Source organism: Panthera tigris, chromosome A2 (assembly GCF_018350195.1).
Source record: "Panthera tigris isolate Pti1 chromosome A2, P.tigris_Pti1_mat1.1, whole genome shotgun sequence".
Classification (NCBI taxonomy): Eukaryota; Metazoa; Chordata; class Mammalia; order Carnivora; family Felidae; genus Panthera; species Panthera tigris.
The window spans coordinates 80,982,895-81,001,729 of NC_056661.1; the positions used below are offsets into that span (position 1 = coordinate 80,982,895).

The 18,835-nt window shown below is 35.6% G+C and overlaps 1 protein-coding gene across 2 annotated transcripts in view; it reads left to right on the forward strand.

Moving 5' to 3' along the window:
- CCDC146 (coiled-coil domain containing 146) overlaps positions 1 to 18,835 on the forward strand; it is a 114,583-nt gene that overhangs the window by 41,465 nt on the left and 54,283 nt on the right. The window lies entirely within an intron of this gene.

The window sequence follows — 18,835 nt, forward strand, 5'->3', positions numbered from 1 at the left end:
TGGATTTCAAAATAATTATGCTTGAAATAAATTGTACTTAATGCCCCTGGAAAAACTAGCTTTTAAAGATAAAAAAAAAAAATTAATGTGCTAGTTACCCAGACTGAAGAGCAGAAAGTTTACAAAAATGGAAATGGTCTTTTTTTCCTTTGTAGAATGGGGTGAGTCATCGGGGATTCTGTATATTCTTCATGTTGGAGTTTCAGGTGAAATGTTAAGCACTTAAATTTTTTTGTTAATATGGCAAAAAGTGCAGCTTTCAGACTCATGCCATGCACTTTTGTTTCATCTATTTGGAAAACAGAAGAAAACTGGTAGAAAGGGGTTACTTTCTATTCCTTTGGCTGTAGCCTAGCGTAGTAGAAATGTCTACATGACAAAAGGTACATCATTGCCTTTCATCAAAACCAGCAGCCTCCTGCTTTCCTTCACCACGTTTGTGATTATATTCTACAGTTGCCCACATGTGAATCTTTGAACTTTTCTTGGCTCTGTTCAGATTCTCCCTCTGTCCCCGGCATCTCTGCCTCCTCTTCCCACTGACAACCATGCCTCTGTGCTCTGTTCCTCCCACGGTGGGTTCCTCCACCTGGTCTCTCTATGCCACTTGCTCTAGCACTGCCCTGCCCACTTGTCAGACTTATGCCTTTTCAGACTTTCCTTGGTTTAAACCTTTTATCAATTTTCAACCTTTTCTCCTCAGAGGCTGAGAGGCAGGAAGGAGGGAACAGTTTCAATGGGAGAAACCACCTTCTTTTTAGTTGTTTTGCATAGTGGCATCTCATATAAGGTTTCTTACTTTAAAAAGGATATTTTTTGCTTTAAAAATAATTTCAAAAATAACTGACATGGATAAAAATCTAGATTCTTTATTGTGTTTTAAGGCACTCTGTAATCTATCTCAGTTATTTCCTTAATTTGATTTCCTATGACTTTTCTATATATCCCCTTCATTCCAGCCAGATACCCTAGTCACCCTAACTCTTTATGTTCTCTAAATGTGTCAGGCTCACTTTACACTTTGGCGATTGTGTTTATTCCTGAATACTTGGAAGACATGGATTCTAGCCCTGGATCTACCTGCTCTTGAATATACAGATCATTAACTTCACTGAGACTTGGTTCCTGTGCTGTGAAGGAGATATTTGGCTATTATTCCCTCATACAAGAATGATAGTTATAAAAACTTTGAGTGAAATGTTAAGGGAAAAGAATGCATTTAAGCATAACATTCTTTCCAGACAAATTTATCAAACATGTTTTACACACCTTATGCCTCATTTTCCTCCATCTTCTTCCAGGTTTTTAAAAAAATTAAGTTTGTTTTCTCTTCATTCCATTCAACATAGTCAAACCGATTTAGGCAAAATTTTTTAACCTTCTGACTAAGAACATCTAATTAATCTCTTAATTTCATTTTTCTCTCCTCACCCGCTTTTAAGCTCTGACACTCCCATGTTGTGAGGGGAGAAATAAATGAATGAATAGATAATTTTAAAAGAAAGAGAATGATGATAATATAGATAATATATAAAAATATTTTATAAATTAGAAATATATAGGAATAATATTTAGTTTAAGGTACATTATTTTTTATAAATGCCCTTATCTGGTTAGGGATACAATTGATATATTTAGCCAATTACTTATTAAGGATCTTCTATATATTCAGTGCTCTACTAGGCTGTATATAAAATGCATGCCATGGCCTCATCCATTCAATCATTTATTCATTCATCCACCACCCACCCATTCATCCAACTATTCATTCATCCCTCCATCCATCCCTCCCTCCATCCCTTGCTCCATCCATTCATCCCTCCATCCATCCCTCCATCCCTCCATCATATTAACTGAGCATCCTCTACATGCAAGACACCATTTGAGGCACTTAGACTATGCTAGTGATCAAATCAAACAAAAATTCCTTTTTCCTTCGTAGGCAGGGGTGTTGAGGACCTTGTATTTTCTTCATGTTGGACTTTGAAGTAAATCATAAGCACTTTTAAAAGTTTCTGGGAGGCCTGAACGGCCCAGTTGGTTAAGCATCCAACTCTTGATTTCTGCTCAGGTCATGATCTCATGCTTCGTAAGATTGAGCCCCACATTGGGCTCTTCACTGACAGCATGGAGCTTGCTTGAGATTGTCTCTCTCCCTCTCTCTCTACCCTTCCCCTGCTCACACACTTGCATGTTCTCTCTCTCTCTCTCTCTTTCTCTCAGAATAAATAAACTTTCAAAAAAAGTTTCTGAATCTAATAAAAGTGCAGCTTTCTGACTCTTGCAGTGGGCTTTTGTTTCATCTGTTTGAATTGGAGATTTGCTTTTCAAGCATCGCTGCTGATTCTTGGGCCCTGCGCCCCACCCCCACCCCAGCCAAGCGCCAGTGGCACATTCCACCTAAAAAGCTTGGATGTTCTGTGGGAACTGGCTCCTTCAGGACCCGTAAAAAAATTCCCCAAATAGAAGTACTGATTTACTGATCAGTTCTCATTGACACTGGCAGGTGATCCTCTGCGTTCTCAATTTAAAACATCACTGGTCACTTACTGCAGGAAGACACTAGGTGACTACAACATGACAGAGGTTCAACCTGCCTAGTGAGTCTATAACCCATGGGGCCAGAGAGTATGCGCTACAATTATGCGAGAATGTTCACTAATACTATCTCGCTGCCTCCTCCCATCTCTGCAGTTACTAAGTGCACTTGCAGATGAGCAAAGAAAGGACTCAAAGCCTGTTTTACAGTTTTTAAGAACCTGGAGCTTACTCCAAAGTTCATGTGTTTTCTCCTATGCCACACGGCCATGTAGGGGGAAAGGATAACACTGGGAGGTACATTAGTACCACGTTGTGGGAACCTGGTGCTTCATCACTGCTTAGATCAATGGAGAGCCACTGAAGGTTTCTGAGCAAGGGAATACTGTAATGAGTTAAGTACTTTAGAGAAATTAATCTATCAGTGAAATACTCGATGCACTGGAAAGGGAAAGTTTAGTCAAGGAGAGCGGTTTAGGGGCCATTTTTATAGTTCAAGTCATTGTTTCCCAAAGTGTGTTTTCTGGAACGTGAATAACTAGATGTTGATGAATGTAATATGAAAATAGAGCCCCAGGACAAGCGGTTCTGAGAAATATCAGTCATACACTAAAGTGTATTATGGCTGGTCAGGAGAAAAGTGATGTATGCTGCATTTGTCAAATGTTAGTTAACAGTAGGAACCTTGCCCCCCACCCCAGGTCCATTCTTAGGAATGAATCTTCGACTAGAAACCAGTAGGAAATGGGAGTTCTAGATGAGAGGTATTAGTGTGATGGCAGGAGGGTGGTCAAGGCATTGCAGACATTATTTCCAAGCAGTGATAGAAGCCATGAAAGCTTATAACTGATCAGAAGTGGGGGGGAGAAGGAGAACTATGAAATACGACTCTGGTTGAAGTTAAGTAATGTGGCAATGACAACTGGAAGGGAGCAGTAGATTGGGGAGAGTGTAGAAGTATTACTTCTGTTTGGAATACATTGACAAGCCATTAATTAGAGACATCTACCAAACAGTTGGACACCTAGGTATGAAATCATCACAGAATAAATGTGGGTATCAGTTTGAAACCACAGATACCGAAAGGATGGTCAAAGAAACAGGACAGGAACCAGAAGAGTACAGTGTTGTGAAGACCAGGAGAGAGGCTTTCAAGAAGGCAGCTAGCTATCAGATAATCAAAAGCTTGAAAAACTTTTGTCCAATACTATGGAATTCCCACCATCTGACCTTGACCTTTTGCCTCCTCCCTTTTGCTGGAAAGTCTTCCTGGATTTTCTCATGCCCAGTCTGCCCCGACTCGAATGTCACCTCTCATTCTTCATGGCAGCATCAGAATCTTCCCTCCAACCCCACATCTGTCCTCAACCCAGAACTGACAGATGATGCCCATTTAAAGATTTGTTTTTCAAATCTAAACAAATTATTTAGCACTGACATATGGTGGGGTTTCTATTCAGACTTCTTTAGTGTTGTCTTATTCAAAGTATATTCAAGGGAGGATCTGCATTTACTGTATTGGGATCAGATTTCAAAAGTAAATTTCCATTTCCTATAATACGGTTTTTTTTAAGGGAACACTTTGATTCTATTTGTACCAAAGGAATATAATGACAATCATTATTTATAGCATTGAGATATTTTCACTGGTACTACATGTATTAACATATTTGTAGTTTCTTATGTTTAAATTCAAGAGCCTTTGATTATTCTTTAGGGAATACATGTTTTTATGATAAGAAATGTTTAAACATTCACTTTTGAAAGTACTTGATTTGGAATATCAACAGTAAGTAATGTTTATTTTAATATTCTTTTGGGGTCTTAGTCCTTGTTCGTTATAAATTTCACAGAACTTTAAAACAAAGCCCTGATTTCAGCAACCCATAGAGAGATCACGAATTGCCTGATTTTGGTTAAAACTAGAATAAGAGTTGATAGTTTCTTTGGTCTGTCTTGCAAGTACCTCACTAGCATAGATGCAGACTAGAAATCCCTCTAGTATGGACCTACCATGAAAGATCCATTATGTGAATTCTTAAGGGTTCTGGTTCAAAAGAAATATAGGGCATAAACATACAAGGGTCCACTCTTTATAAGACTACAGAATATATACAGTTATCTGATGTGCTAATGGCCCAGATCTTCAGTGGGGTATTCAGGGCTCCTCGGGCTAGAATTTTATGAAACTATAATATTCCATGGAAGTCTTGAGATATCCATCAGTTGTCATCTATCAACAGTATCTCCTTTTACCATATACCACCCACCAAGCCAGGGATCATAAAGGATTGAAGAGATCCATGGGGCATGACATCTAATTTTGCTGTCATCTAATTTCCAGACACTTAGGAAACTTCATATAACCAATGCTGGAGAAACAAAATGTATTTATTTTTATTTCTATATTGAAAATACATCTTGTTTCTTTTCATATTCCTGAAACAAAACAAACAATAAAAGCATGGTAAAGAAATCATGAAAATCAAATTATGTCTCCCTCCTCCCCCAGTTGTGGCTTTCTGTGCATCTTCTCTTTGTCTCCCATTATTTCTGGTAGTTACGTCCTACAAAGTCACTGTTCTCAGGGGACATACTAGGTTAGGTTTCTGTGAACCTCTGGTCATAGTACTTTTGTCAAGCCATCAATACGTAACCTTTTTTTAAACATGTTTCTGTTTAAAAACATCTTATTTCATATTGTTGATTCATTAACATGGAACTCATGACCAACAGAACTATAATTCACACCTGAAGGAATCTTATCTAACACATGTATTTTCTCCATAAGACACATCACAACAGTCTTGTACTTAAGAACACTAGGCAGCACTTCAGCACTAAACTTGGGAGCACAAAAGTGTGAAAAAACATGACACTTAGGGGTGGGTGCCTGGGTGGCTCACTTAAGCATCCAACGTCGGCTCAGGTCATGATCTCACCATCTGTGAGTTCGAGCCCCACATCGGGCTCTGTGCTGACAGCTCAGAGCCTGGAGCCTGCTTTGGATTCTGTGTGTGTGTGTGTGTGTGTGTGTGTGTGTGTCAAAAAATAAATAAACATTAACAAATTAAAAAATGAAAACAAGAAACAAAAGGTAACACTTAGACCACCGAAAGGATTCTGTTTACACCATGAGAGCTGAAGCAAGACAGCAGAGCTTCACCATTCTAGGGATGTCTGCAAATGATCCCCAAAAGCCACATGTATTATCTGGGGGTTACAAACAAATTTTAATGAGTAGGTGAATTTGCAAATACACTATCCACGAATAATGAGGACTGACTGTATACTGCTACAAAATCCAGAGCTTTAAATCCTTGGAAATGTCTGTACATTCATTCTAAGCTAAGAAGGTTAATTTGGTATTACCTGTTTCAGGTATTACCTTGCTTCCCTTGGGTTATTGTTTTTTGTCTTTATTTGGCATTTAAAAATAATATTTAAATTTTTATATAACATATTACATGTATAAACATACATCACATGTATGTGTTGTGTTATATATATATATATATATCATGTTATTAGATAATGTATATAAATATAAGTTGAATCATAAAATTTAAAGATTTATTTTATTTAGTTTTTAATGTTTTTATTTGTTTTTGAGAGAGAGAGACACCACAAACAGGGGAGGGGCAGAGAGAGACAGAGACACAGAATTCGAAGCAGGCTCCAGGTTCTGAGCCATCAGCACAGAGCCTGATGTGGGGCATGAACTCATGAGTTGCGAGATTGTGACCTGAGCTCAAGACAGATGCTTAACTGGCTAAGCCACCTAGGCGCCCCAAGGATTTAGTTTAATATTTTAGTTCATTCATCAGAATAGTGTGCATCTTAAATAATTAAATCATTATGGAAAAATGAAGATATTAAACTAATTCCACACCAACTGAATAATTTCATGCTGAATACATGTCTTTTAAATGTCTACCTTTACTCTGAGACTCATTTTTGAAAGAACTCAAGTTTATCTTATGAAATATATGACAACACATGAACTCTCTCAATAAAGGTTAACTTAAAGGTGTCTTGTACGGTGCTGGTAAGTAAAGAAAATTTATGAAATGGATTAAAGGTTGTATATAGTACATATTGAAACACTGACAGTTCATCCAAGTCCTTTGGAAATCTTTTTATGTATTTACAATATAGCATTCTAAGGTACAGCATTATGTTATTTAGTTTATTTCTTTTTCTGCTTCTAGTTTGATAATATCTGTGATTTGAGTCATTTCCTGTTCTTTTCAGTGAAAATCTTTCAGGGTAGAAGAAACTACTTCTAGATCATTATCAACAGATGTAAAATTGCTTGTCCTTATTTTGTTTATTTTTAAGTATCCATTATTATTTATCACAGCTTTCCTTTGCTTGTGTATTTAATACAAAGTTGTTTTGACTATGTTTGTATGTACAAAAGATAGGCATGTGTTTTGACAACTGATACAAAGTTTAGCTGCAACAATTGCTTATACACAAAAAGATGACAAGACAGGCACAAAAGTTGTCAGTCACATATAAATTTAAACTAAATTTTCATTCGTTACTGTGATCATCTCAAAAATAGCATGTCATGATACAGTGAAAAGAACTTTAGGATGGTAGTTATGGAACTCGTGTTCTTAGGGAGGAAACTTCTGCTTTCTTGCCACTTAAGTAGGCTTTCATTTCCAAGTCTGTAATATGAGAAAGTCAAGTTAGAGATCACTAAGGCCCTTTTCAGCTGTAATAGTTTATGATTCTAAATGTTGTTCATTAGAAGCCATATAATAGGAAAGCAAATCATTAAAATAGAAACCTAAGTACAGAGCATCCTTTAATTAAATCACTAATTACAATGGAAAACTATGAAGATCTGTTTTGTTTTAGCTATTCATCCAATGAATACTTATTTTGCATTTATGGAACCATGCTCTCTACTGGGCCCTAGGGATAATAAGGGTGAAAAAACAGACACTTCCTTACTTGGTGGAGCTTTAACCTGAAGAATATGTTCCAAGCCAGAGCCAGCCTTGGACAGAGGCAATGTGTTTGGCCTTAGAACATACTTGCCTTTTCTGAATCCCCCCCCCCCCCCAATCCCTCTCACTATGCCATAGCACTGGCCTCTCCTTTTGCTACTCCTGAGATGGCCATTTTTCAAGTCATTTTTTCCAAATTAGACCACAAAGGTTGTATAGTGTCTGTAAATAACCACTGCTACCTTGGATATATGCTGTCTAGGTAGAGAAAAGAGCTTCCTGTTTGTCCCCTTTATTAGGCTTATTTCTTTGCTTCTTAACCCATCTCCCTAACTACCACCACTCCAAAATCTTCTGTGTACCAAGCAGAAAAAGTGTTTAGAACAAAAGGCGTTTTAGAAAGAAAACCATACCCCATACAAATAGCACATGTAGCTTCCCTAGGTCTAAAACTTATTTAATGACTGTAGGGTTTATCAATTCAATAAATTATAAATTCTGCAGAATGCACAGAATAGATATAACCGTAGCACTGAAAATATAAAAGCACAAGAGGTAAATATATTAAAACTTTCTGCTTTTTACATTTGCTCCTCTCCTATTTTTTTCCCCTCCTTTTTATATCTTTGCTTCTGTAGTGTGAAGCAGTGGGGGTAAGAAGGGGGAAACAGCATATGGATTGGGGGATTTGACTTTTCTCCTTTCTAGGGCAGGCACCAGAAGAGGAGCCTGGCCTGACTTGGAGAATCTTGGCCAAGTTTAAGTTGCTCTTCCTCCCTGCTCCACAAATAGCTAACATCTGCTGCTTATTATGTGCTCATCTTCTATAATTTTCCCCTCTAATTCCCACCCAAACATAGAAGACAGAAATATAGTGTCATGGAATAAAGTGGAGCTCTGAGAGATGGAGGTGGTGGGATAAAGATGACAGAGACAAAGAAACACAGAAAAAAAGACTAGAGCGGGGGATGAAGAGAGAGAAATTGCATCATGGTGGGATCTTTTGTTTAATGTATCACAATATTTCGTTCAATGAAGATTATTAAATCCACATGTAAAGATAATTTTACAGGATTTTCCTTTCTGGAGTGGATACTGAGAGAACAAATAGGATACGGTTGGAATCAGAGCATTAGGGCCTCATGATTGAGCACGTCCTCCATCATTTTGACAGTGGCCCCGCGTGTCAGTAGTTGCTCCAGATTACATTGTTATGATGCCCATCCGCAAAGTTAAATAAACTTTTAAGACATACGAGTTCCAAACAGCTTAACCTAACAAACAGTGTGAGCTTTTAGTCAGCATATCCAACTTCCAAATGTTTAAAGGAGTTTTGTTGTGGAAGTGTTTGCTTTCATAACAACTTAATTCCTTGTAATTTCTTGAGTTTTTCCTATTTTGGAACACCTGTACTACAGCAAATAGCAAAATAACATTGTCAGGGGGAAGGTGCATATACTAAATATATATTCCAGCAATTGATATAGAATATTTAGAACAAATAGTGTTTAGTGTTTACTAGAGGAACTTTAATATTAAACTGCTGTTGCAAGCTTTTCACCGTGCCACAAAACCTCAGGAAATGACGTTTCATGTTATCAAGACCAACGCCTTCATTTTACAGATAAGTGAACAGGTCTAGGAAAAGCTAAATGATCTGTCCAAACCTGACCAAGGCTGCTCAGGTCTTCCAACTTCCCAAATAGCTATTCCAGCAAATTCTGGATTGATGTGTATAGTACTCTTAATTTGTCATTAGATTATAGAAAAATGCCACCAAAATATAGTTTACCCATATTAAAACTTTCCTAGTACAATGCTGCTGGGATTTTAGAAAGCAATATGGTTTCTTCAGGTCTTTCAAAAGAATTGGGAATTCCCATATGTGCTATTCACATGCCTTGCTGGGCATGAAAATGATTCAGACAATTTCTCCAACATATACACATCTGTATCCATAATTTTTTTCCCACTTGTCTTTCTGTCTATGCTTGTTTGTATTGTCTGGCTTTAGAGTATAAATTCTTAAGATAATTATTTTTTGAAAACATCTTGTGCCCCAAAGAGAATGCAAGTATCTTGCCATTTGCAATAACGTGGATGGAACTAGAGTGTATTATGCTGAGCGAAATAAGTCAGGCAGAGAAAGACAAATAGCATACGATTTCACTCATATGTAGAATTTAAGAAACAAAACAGATGAACATAGGGAAGGGAAGGAAACGTAAGATAAAAACAGAGAGGAAGGCAAACCATAAGAGACTCTTAAATACAGAGAACAAACCAAGGGTTGCTGGAAGGCTGGTGGGTGGGAGAATGGGCTAAATGGGTACTTAAGGAGGGCACTTGTTGTGATAAGCACTAGGTGTTAAACATAAGTGATGAATCACTAAATTCTACTCCTGAAACCATTATTACACTATATATTAACTAACTTGGATGTAAGTAAAATAAAAGAAAAAGAAAAAAAACAACCACAAAAAAACCATCTTGTGCCCGACCCTGCCCAGAGCTGCATTCTAGAAGGCATGTGACCAGTTTTTTTTAAATCCCTTTTCTGAAAACTTTTTTTCTGATTACAAATCAAATACTTGCTTATTGTAAAAAAGATTAGAAAATACAGAAATGCATATGAAAATTATAATCCTACTTCATTACCATGGTAAAATAACCATAACACTAAATGCACCATTTGAACCATTTTTTTTTTTTATTTTTTAATATATGAAATTTACTGTCAAATTGGTTTCCATACAACACCCAGTGCTCATCCCAAAAGGTGCCCTCCTCAATACCCATCACCCACCCTGCCCTCCCTCCCACCCTGCCCTCCCTCCCACCCCCCATCAACCCTCAGTTTTGAACCATTTTTAAATGTACATTCGGTGGTATTAAGTACATTCACTGTTGTACAACCATCCACCTCCAGAGCTTTTTCATCACCCCATACTGAAATTCCGTACCCATTACACAGTAAATCCTCACTCCTCGCTGTCCCACTCCTGGTAATCACTGTCCTACTTTCTGTCTCCATGGACGTGACTATTCGAGGTATCTCAAGTAAGTGGAGTCATACAATATTTGTACTTTTGTACCTGGCTTATTTCACTTAGGATAATGTCTACAAGGTCCATTCATGTTGTAGCGTGTATCAGAAAGAATATCATTTCTTTTTAAGGCCGAATGAAATTCCATTGTACGTGTATATCACATTTTGTTTATCTACTGCTCTGTTGGTGGACGTTTGAGTTGTTTCCACCTTTTGGCTTTAATGAATCATGAGGCTACAAAAATGGGTGCACAGATATCTGTTCAATACTAGCCATCTGAATGAGTGTGAAGTGATATCTCACTGTGATTTTGATTTGTATTTCCTAGTGATTAGTGATGTTGAGCATCTTTTAATGTGCCTATTGCCATTTATATTCTTTGGAGAAATATATTTTCAGGTCCTTTATTCATTTTTGAATTGGGTTGTTTGGGTTTTTTGTTGTTAAGTGTAATAATACTTTTGTTAACATTTTGGACTATTTCAAATAATTTTTCTGAATGTGTAATTTTATAAAAAAAATAGACCATCTTCTACATAGTTTTTAATCTTTTAAAATTTTGAAGCGTAATACACCTATGTTAAAGTGTCTAAAATATAAAGGTATAAGTTAAATCAAATACTCAACCACTACCCAGGTCAAAAAATAAAATGTTGCCAGCTCCCAGAAATTCCCTTTATAGCCTATCACTCTACCTGTAGTAGCTACTGTGACTTTTATAATCCTTTTTAATTGTTCATAGTTTTATCACTTAAGCATGAATCCCTAAACACCATACTTTTTATTTTACCTATATTTTAAATTTGATGTAAATAGAATCATGCAAAATGTATTTTTGTGTTTTACTTCTCTCACTCTGTTATATTTGTGAGAACTATCCATATTTTTGCATGTATTTTTCTATTGTATTTTTATGCCAATATTACTTATCCATTATGTTGCCTATGGAAATTGGGGGTGTTTCCAATTTTCATCAATTGCTAATAATGGTAGTTGAACGTTCTTGTATGTTTCTTGGGGTACTCGTGCATACACCTGAATGGGCACTTCCCAAGAAATAGAACTGCTTTGAGAAAGGGATTGTTAGACAATTTTTCATGTAATTATCAGTCATTTGGTCTTATATTTAGTGACATATTTTTATGATCACTAGTCATTTTGTGGTGGTTTTCTTTTTGACCTCTAAAACTTTTTTTATACATAAAGTTGTGTTATTAACCCTTTGTATATCAAGTGTTTGCACACTGTTTTCAAGTTTGACACTTGATTTTTAAGTGTGTATGTAGATATGTGGAAGTCTTTAGATGTTGTGTGCTTATATTAGTTGTTTCCCTTTGATTCCTTCACAACACTACAATCATATAAAATATCCATGTGTATTTTGTTCTTATTTTTATAGTTTCATTTTTTGTTTTGATTTTAAAACTTTAGAATATATTTTTAAGTAAAATATGAGATAGGGGCCTGGCTTTATTCTTTTCCCAAATGTTTAATTTTGTTCTTTCAATACACTGTGTTGATGAATTCCATCTTTTCCTTGCACTGACTTGAACTTGTATATTAAGTTATGCATAAACAAGCTATTTTCTGGTTACAATGATAAAGCAGCACTCTATTCTGGTGCTACTGTCATACTGTTTAAATCTCATAGGTTTAGAATACATCTTCAGTCTGAAAGGGAGATTTCACACTTAACAGTCTTCCTTTTATAAAATTTATTGTTTCAACTGTACTTTATAATCATCTTTTATGCTCTAAAATTCTATTGATTAATTCAGAGGTAAATGGCCTCTTTTAAAGTATTTTTGTCATCCTAGGACATTTGTTCAAATCTGCCTTTACATTTCCCTATGTATTAGTAGTTTTCTATATATAGATTTTCACATTCTTAATGATTATTTCCAGATTTTTTATCTTTCCCATTGCTATTACAAATGGGATCATTTCTTCAATATTTTTCAAGCTTCTTATTAAGAAAGCTATATTTTGGGTGTGCTCAGTCAGTTGAGCATCCGACTTTGGCTCAGGTCACAAAGCTCGAACATGAGTTTGAGCCCAGTGTCGGGCTCTGTGCTGACAGCTCAGAGCCTGGAGCCTGTTTCAGATTCTGTGTCTCCCTCTCTCACTCTGCCCCTCCTCCACTTGCACTTTATCTCTCTCAAAAAAAAATTTTTTTTTACTTTAAAAAAGAAAGCTTTTTTTTTTTAAATTTGTTTTATAAATGGTCACCTCATTTCACTATAACATTATTTTGTATTTTTCATGTAGGCATTTCTATCAGATGTAAATAATGATCATTTGTTTCTTCTTTCTCACATATACACACATCATTTTCTTGTCTAAATGCCTTGGCACGCATTCTGAATCATATTCAATGACCATGCTTTTATCAGGTACCCTTCCTTACCTTATTTCTGACTTTAATGGGAGTGCCTCCAGTGTTCTATAATTAAATGTGATGCTGGCTATTTGTTTGAAATTTGCATTTTTAAAGATAATAAATTATCAATAGTTATTATTAGGCCTGTCAGTGTTGTGTCTGATTCTAGCCAACATGGCAGGAGGCAGAGCAGCAGAGTGAAAAGAGGAAGGACTCTGGAGTCACAGGAAATGTGAACCCTCGTTTCTCTCCTTAGAGCATAGCCTCTCTGCGACATACCTCTCTCATAGGATTATTAGAAGAATTAAATGAGAGAGCATATTCAAGTCCCCCAGTACATTTTTCTGGCATATATTATTATGCATATGTTAACTCTCAAACTGAAACCTCATCTAAGCACTATAGTTTAGATTGTTCACATTTTCCCATAAGTTTGTGTGTAAGACTAATATTCTATTCATGTCTGCAATAACCCATTTATAAATCCATGATAGTTTGCAATGCACTGATAATTACACCATCTGTTTTTCAATGCTCAGGATAAGGATACCCTCAGTGAAAACCTTTGATGTGATACTAATTATTGCTAACACTCTCTTGTCTTTTGTGGAATAAGGTGTTGTCTCTAATGAGAAATTCAGAACCATATTCAAAGTATCAAAATGTGGATTTTATTCCTTTATGCTTTCTTTTTAAACTAGTTGACATAGTCTATTCTAATTCTTTGGCATGTTCTTTTCATCACCTCTATGGCTGGCAAGTATTCATTCTCTGAGGATAGATTTGGGTTTCAAGGAGAGTCAAAGGTCCTCTTAGCTCACTGTAGAGCTAAGTTTGGTGTTTAAGACAGGAAATCAAGCCAATTGATAGGGATTTTGTTTCAAAGCCAAGTTGTCTATTCTGATGATTAAGTATAATGATTATTATAATATATAATTATATATAGACACAACATAAAGTTCTTGGATTAAGCCTTTAAAGTATTTTAGGTCAACACTCACTTGGATATCTAAACTCTGGTACTTTTGGTTATCAAGAAATGTATAACCCTTTAATGAAAATTTTCAAACCTATACAAAAATAAAGAAAATCATATAATGAACCCGAATGCCCATAACCTAGCTTCAATTTATGGCCAATCTTGAGTCAGCCCCCACTCATTTCCTACACCACCCAATTCCAGATTATTGTGAAGCAAATCCCTAAATTATCCAAGAATTTTATTTATAAACATTTCCATATGTATCTCTAAAAGGCAAGAACTCCCTTAAACTGTAGCCACAATGCCATCATTATTCTCCCCCAACTAACAAAAATTCCTTAATATCATCAGATATCCAGTCAGTATTCATATTTCTCTAATTGTCCTATATGATTTTTATGATTGCACAGTTATGCACCAACATAGTTAACGTTTGATCGATTTATTTTGTTTTCAATTTTTAGAATTGCTTTTCAATTTAATTTTATAGTTAAGGTACTGTTCTATACCATCTCTTCAAAACAAAGTATATTCAAAGAATTCTAACTTTTATCCCCAGGCCCTCCACCCTGATCCCTGTCTCTTCCTATAATATAATTCCATTTCAAGGTTTATCTTTCCTTTATATTTGCATATATCTGTTTTTATTCATAACATAGCTTCTGGAATTTAGGAAGATCTGTGCTTTTGTTATAATGTTATCTTTATATTCATATTATTATATCATACCCTTTTCCCTCTTTTTAAAAAAATGTTTTATTTATTTTTGAGAGAGTGTGTGTGTGAGTGGAGGAGGGGTAGAGAGAGAGGGAGACAGAGGATCCAAAGTGGACTCTGCACTGAAACAGCAGCAAGCCCAATACAGGGCTCGAACTCAGGAATGGTGAGATCATGACCTGAGCCCAAGTCAGACGTTCAACCGACTGAGCCACCCAGGTGCCCCTCCCTCTTTCTTATAATTGATTTTGACTACTGTCTCTTGGTTTCCCACTATAAGTGATATCAAAATTAACTAGTATGTCTTCTTCCCCCCATCCCTCCTCACAGCATCAATTTGACACAGTACCCTTTCATGGATATCATCCACCTCTGCATGGTATTTCATATCTGCCAATCTATATTACCTTAAGTTCTCTAAATGTTTCACATTGTTTCCATGCCATCAGCAAGGCTATGCTACTCATTTCTGACTTTCCTTAATTCACAAAAATGACTGACAGAATAGGACTGTGGCCAAATCCCTGGAAAGCTTCTCACCAGCTGTGACCTTGGTCAAGTTTCTCAACCACCTCGAGTTTTGTTGCTGCTGTTGTTGTTAAAATAAAAGCTTTATTTTTTTAAATAAATTTTTAAAAATATATTTTTAAAAATTTGGATTATAATACTTATTTCATGAGGTAATTGTGAGGACTAAATGAGATAATATACATAAAACACATAACCTATAGCAATCTTTCAATAAATAAATAAATAAATAAATAAATATTAAGCATTATTATTTAAAAGTTTTTATCTAAATTTCAGTTAGTTACCATACATGTAAAATTGGTTTCAGGTGTACAAAAGAGTGATTCAACACTCCCATACAATACCCGGTTCTCATCACAACAAGTGCACTCTTTAATCCCCATCACTGGTGTACATTGGTGATATAGTGGTGAGCATAGCTGCCTTCCCATCACCTATTTAACCCATCCATCTCCACCCAGCGCTCTCTGGTAACCATCAGTTTGTTCTCTATAGTTAAGGGTCCGTTTCTTGGTTTGCCTCTTTTTTTCCCCCTTTGCTAGTTTGTTTTGTTTCTTAAATTCCACATATGAGTGAAATCACAGGGTATTTCTCTTTCTCTTCCTCTGTCTCATTCATTTCGGTTAGCGTACTACTCTTTAGCTCCATCCACATCATTGCAAATGGCAAGATATCATTCTTTTTGATGGCTGAGTAATATTCCACACATGCATCTTTATCCATTCATCAGTCGATGGGCATTTGGGCTCTTTCCATAATTGGGCTATTGTTGATAATGCTGCTATGAACATTGGGATGCATGTACCCCTTTGAATTAGCACTTTTGTATCCTTTGGATAAATACCTAGTAGTTCAATTGCTGGATCACAGAGTAGTTCTCTTTTGAACTTTTTGAGGAACATTCATACTGTTTTCCACAGTGGCTGCACCAGTTTGCATTCCCACCAACTGTGCATGAGGGTTCCTTCCTCTCTGCACCCTCACCAACACCTGTTGTTTCCTGTGTTGTTAATTTTCTCCATTCTGACAGATGTGAGGTGATATCCCATTGTAATTTTGATTTTCATTTCCCTGATGATGAGTGATGTTGAGCATCTTTTCATGTGCCTGTTAGCCATCTGTATGCCTTATTTTGAAAAATGTCCATTCATGTCTTTTGCCCATTTTTTAACTGGATTATTTGATTTTTGGGGTGTTAAGTTTGGTAAATTCTTTATAGATTTTGGATATTGACCCTTTATCAGATATGTCATTTACAAATATCTTCTCCCATTCCATCAATTGCCTTTTAGTTTTGTTGATTTTTTTCCTTCACTGTGCAGAAACTTTTTATGAAGCCACAATAGTTTATTTTTGCTTTTGTTTCCCAAGCATTACTTTCAATAAGAGATAAAAGAAGAATGATTAATTTGTATTTTGTGTATTAATTCACTTGGTAAATATTTATTGAATCAATTCATTTCAGGAATTGCTCATTTATTTAGTAAATATTTATTGAAAGACTACTATTTGCTAAGCAGTCACATGTGTTATTTCTTTCACTTACTCAAGTATTTGTGAGTTCCACATGGGGCAGACCTTGGAGATACAGTGATGGGAGAAATGGACCTGGTCCCTACCTTAATGGAACTTCCAGTCTTCCATCCTACCACAAGTCATAAATTATGCTATTTCTGAATAAATTCTTTTTGTCCTTATAAATCCCCTCTTAGAATCCCTAGTGTGCTGGTGCCTGACTTGCCTGGAAATAATTTTCTCATTTGACTGCATTACTGGATGTTCACTTCCTATTTGGCCCAAACTTCCACTAAAATGATAACTATTGGAGTAAGTTGTTTGGAATTTATTATCTGCACTTCCCTTACAAATTATAATTTTTTTTAATCAAGTCCTAAAGTACAGGACCAAAGGGATAATTAACTGCAACGATAATATTTGTAGATTTTTTAAAAAGTCCTCTGTTAATTAAAAAGTAAATAACAACAACAACAACAACAACAACAATAATAATAAAAGACTTTCCTGAATAAGAAAGCAAAATCTTGGGGGAAAAAAAAGAGGCTTTGTTCTCTTTACCCTTTCTGCTGCTTCTTGACTTTCCACAGGGATAGCAGTCATTTTGTGACTATGAAGACAAGGAGGCAGGCACAGAGAAGCCTGGTTCCTCGATGAAGGTAACCTCAGCTAGCCTGAGGTAGCTGTACCAATCCTGGGTCTTATTATGAAATCAATGAATGACTGAAATAAAAAATACAAGTCCTTTATGTTAACTGAATGTTTCCTGATTTTTGGCCCCAACAAAATTTGCTGACTGATACATTTTTTCACAGTGTCTTCATAATCTTTTTAGCTTATTTTTGTCCCATGGTGTTTTATTGAAATGAAAACACATTTCAACATCCAAATAAAATATTTCATTTTAAATGAATTTTAAGTATCTCAATTAGTTAAAAAATTGTCAGATTCAAGTTTATTTGATAAAATTATCAGGAGTTGAAATGGAAAAACAGCAAAAAAAAAATCTCAAATTTTAAAGTGTTAAGTACTAAATCTCAGATAATGCAGTCAGACACCCTTGTGCTCTGGTAGTTACACGGATAGGCAAAAGAGACAGATACAACCCTAAGGAATATGACATTCCAAAAAGTTTGTGCAAGAGTTTTATAAATAGAGCCATTCTCTTAATCAATTGACTATTTTCTACCTTGAGATATAGATAGGTAGATAGATCTCATATAAATATATAACATAAAATATGTACAGAGTCCCAATCTCAAATGCCTATAAGGTCCATAAAAGTAACATAAATGATTGAAACAGCCTAGGTATTAGTACATGGGCCATGCATTGCATGGGTGGGGCAAACTGTTCTTTTTTAAAAAGGGCAGCCTCTTTTAGTATCTCTGAAAGTCAGCCTCTGCTAAATGCCAACTGACTGTTGCAATATTGGAATATGAATCCAGTGTCATCAAATCTAGTAATTTTTTGAGAAGCTGAAAATTCCATTTTTATATAAAATCTACCAATTTTTAAATGTTGCCAACTAATTCTCTAATTTTATTTTTAAATTGTGCATACTAAAAACATCTGCAGAGTGTATTTATACTATTGGCTACTAGTTTGCTCTTGTGAAATATGCTGTTATGATATGGATTCAGGTCTATCTGATATATATTTAAAGAGTAGGTAGTGTCTTACCTTCTTTTCCTGATATAGAAATCTGTAGAAATGAAAAAAAATCTGTAGAAATGGTTGCATATCCTTAAACTGTTACAAGCTATCAGAAATAATTGGAAATGTGGCATTTCCATGAAATGAGGCTATTTGTGTTTGCCAGAAGGCACATTAAAATATTTTGTAATAGTTGACTTAGTGAACTGGAAACAGCTGTGTTTGGCAAAATGTTTGTTACAATCTATTTTTCAACTTTTTTGTTTTTCATTTATTTTTACTTTTCTTTGCTTGGTATCAAAATTGGTATCAAGTGGAGAAAGTTAAAGTTATACTTGGTGGTATTATATGGTTTTCTTTCCTTTGTCCAAAACAAAGACAAGCTAACAAACTATCTCCGAATATCATAAAAACCAGATTTCTTGGAAAACTATGTTAATTTCTGAATATTCCACCCTTTTCTGAGGAAATTCCAGGATAATTTGTTATATAATTGCCATGG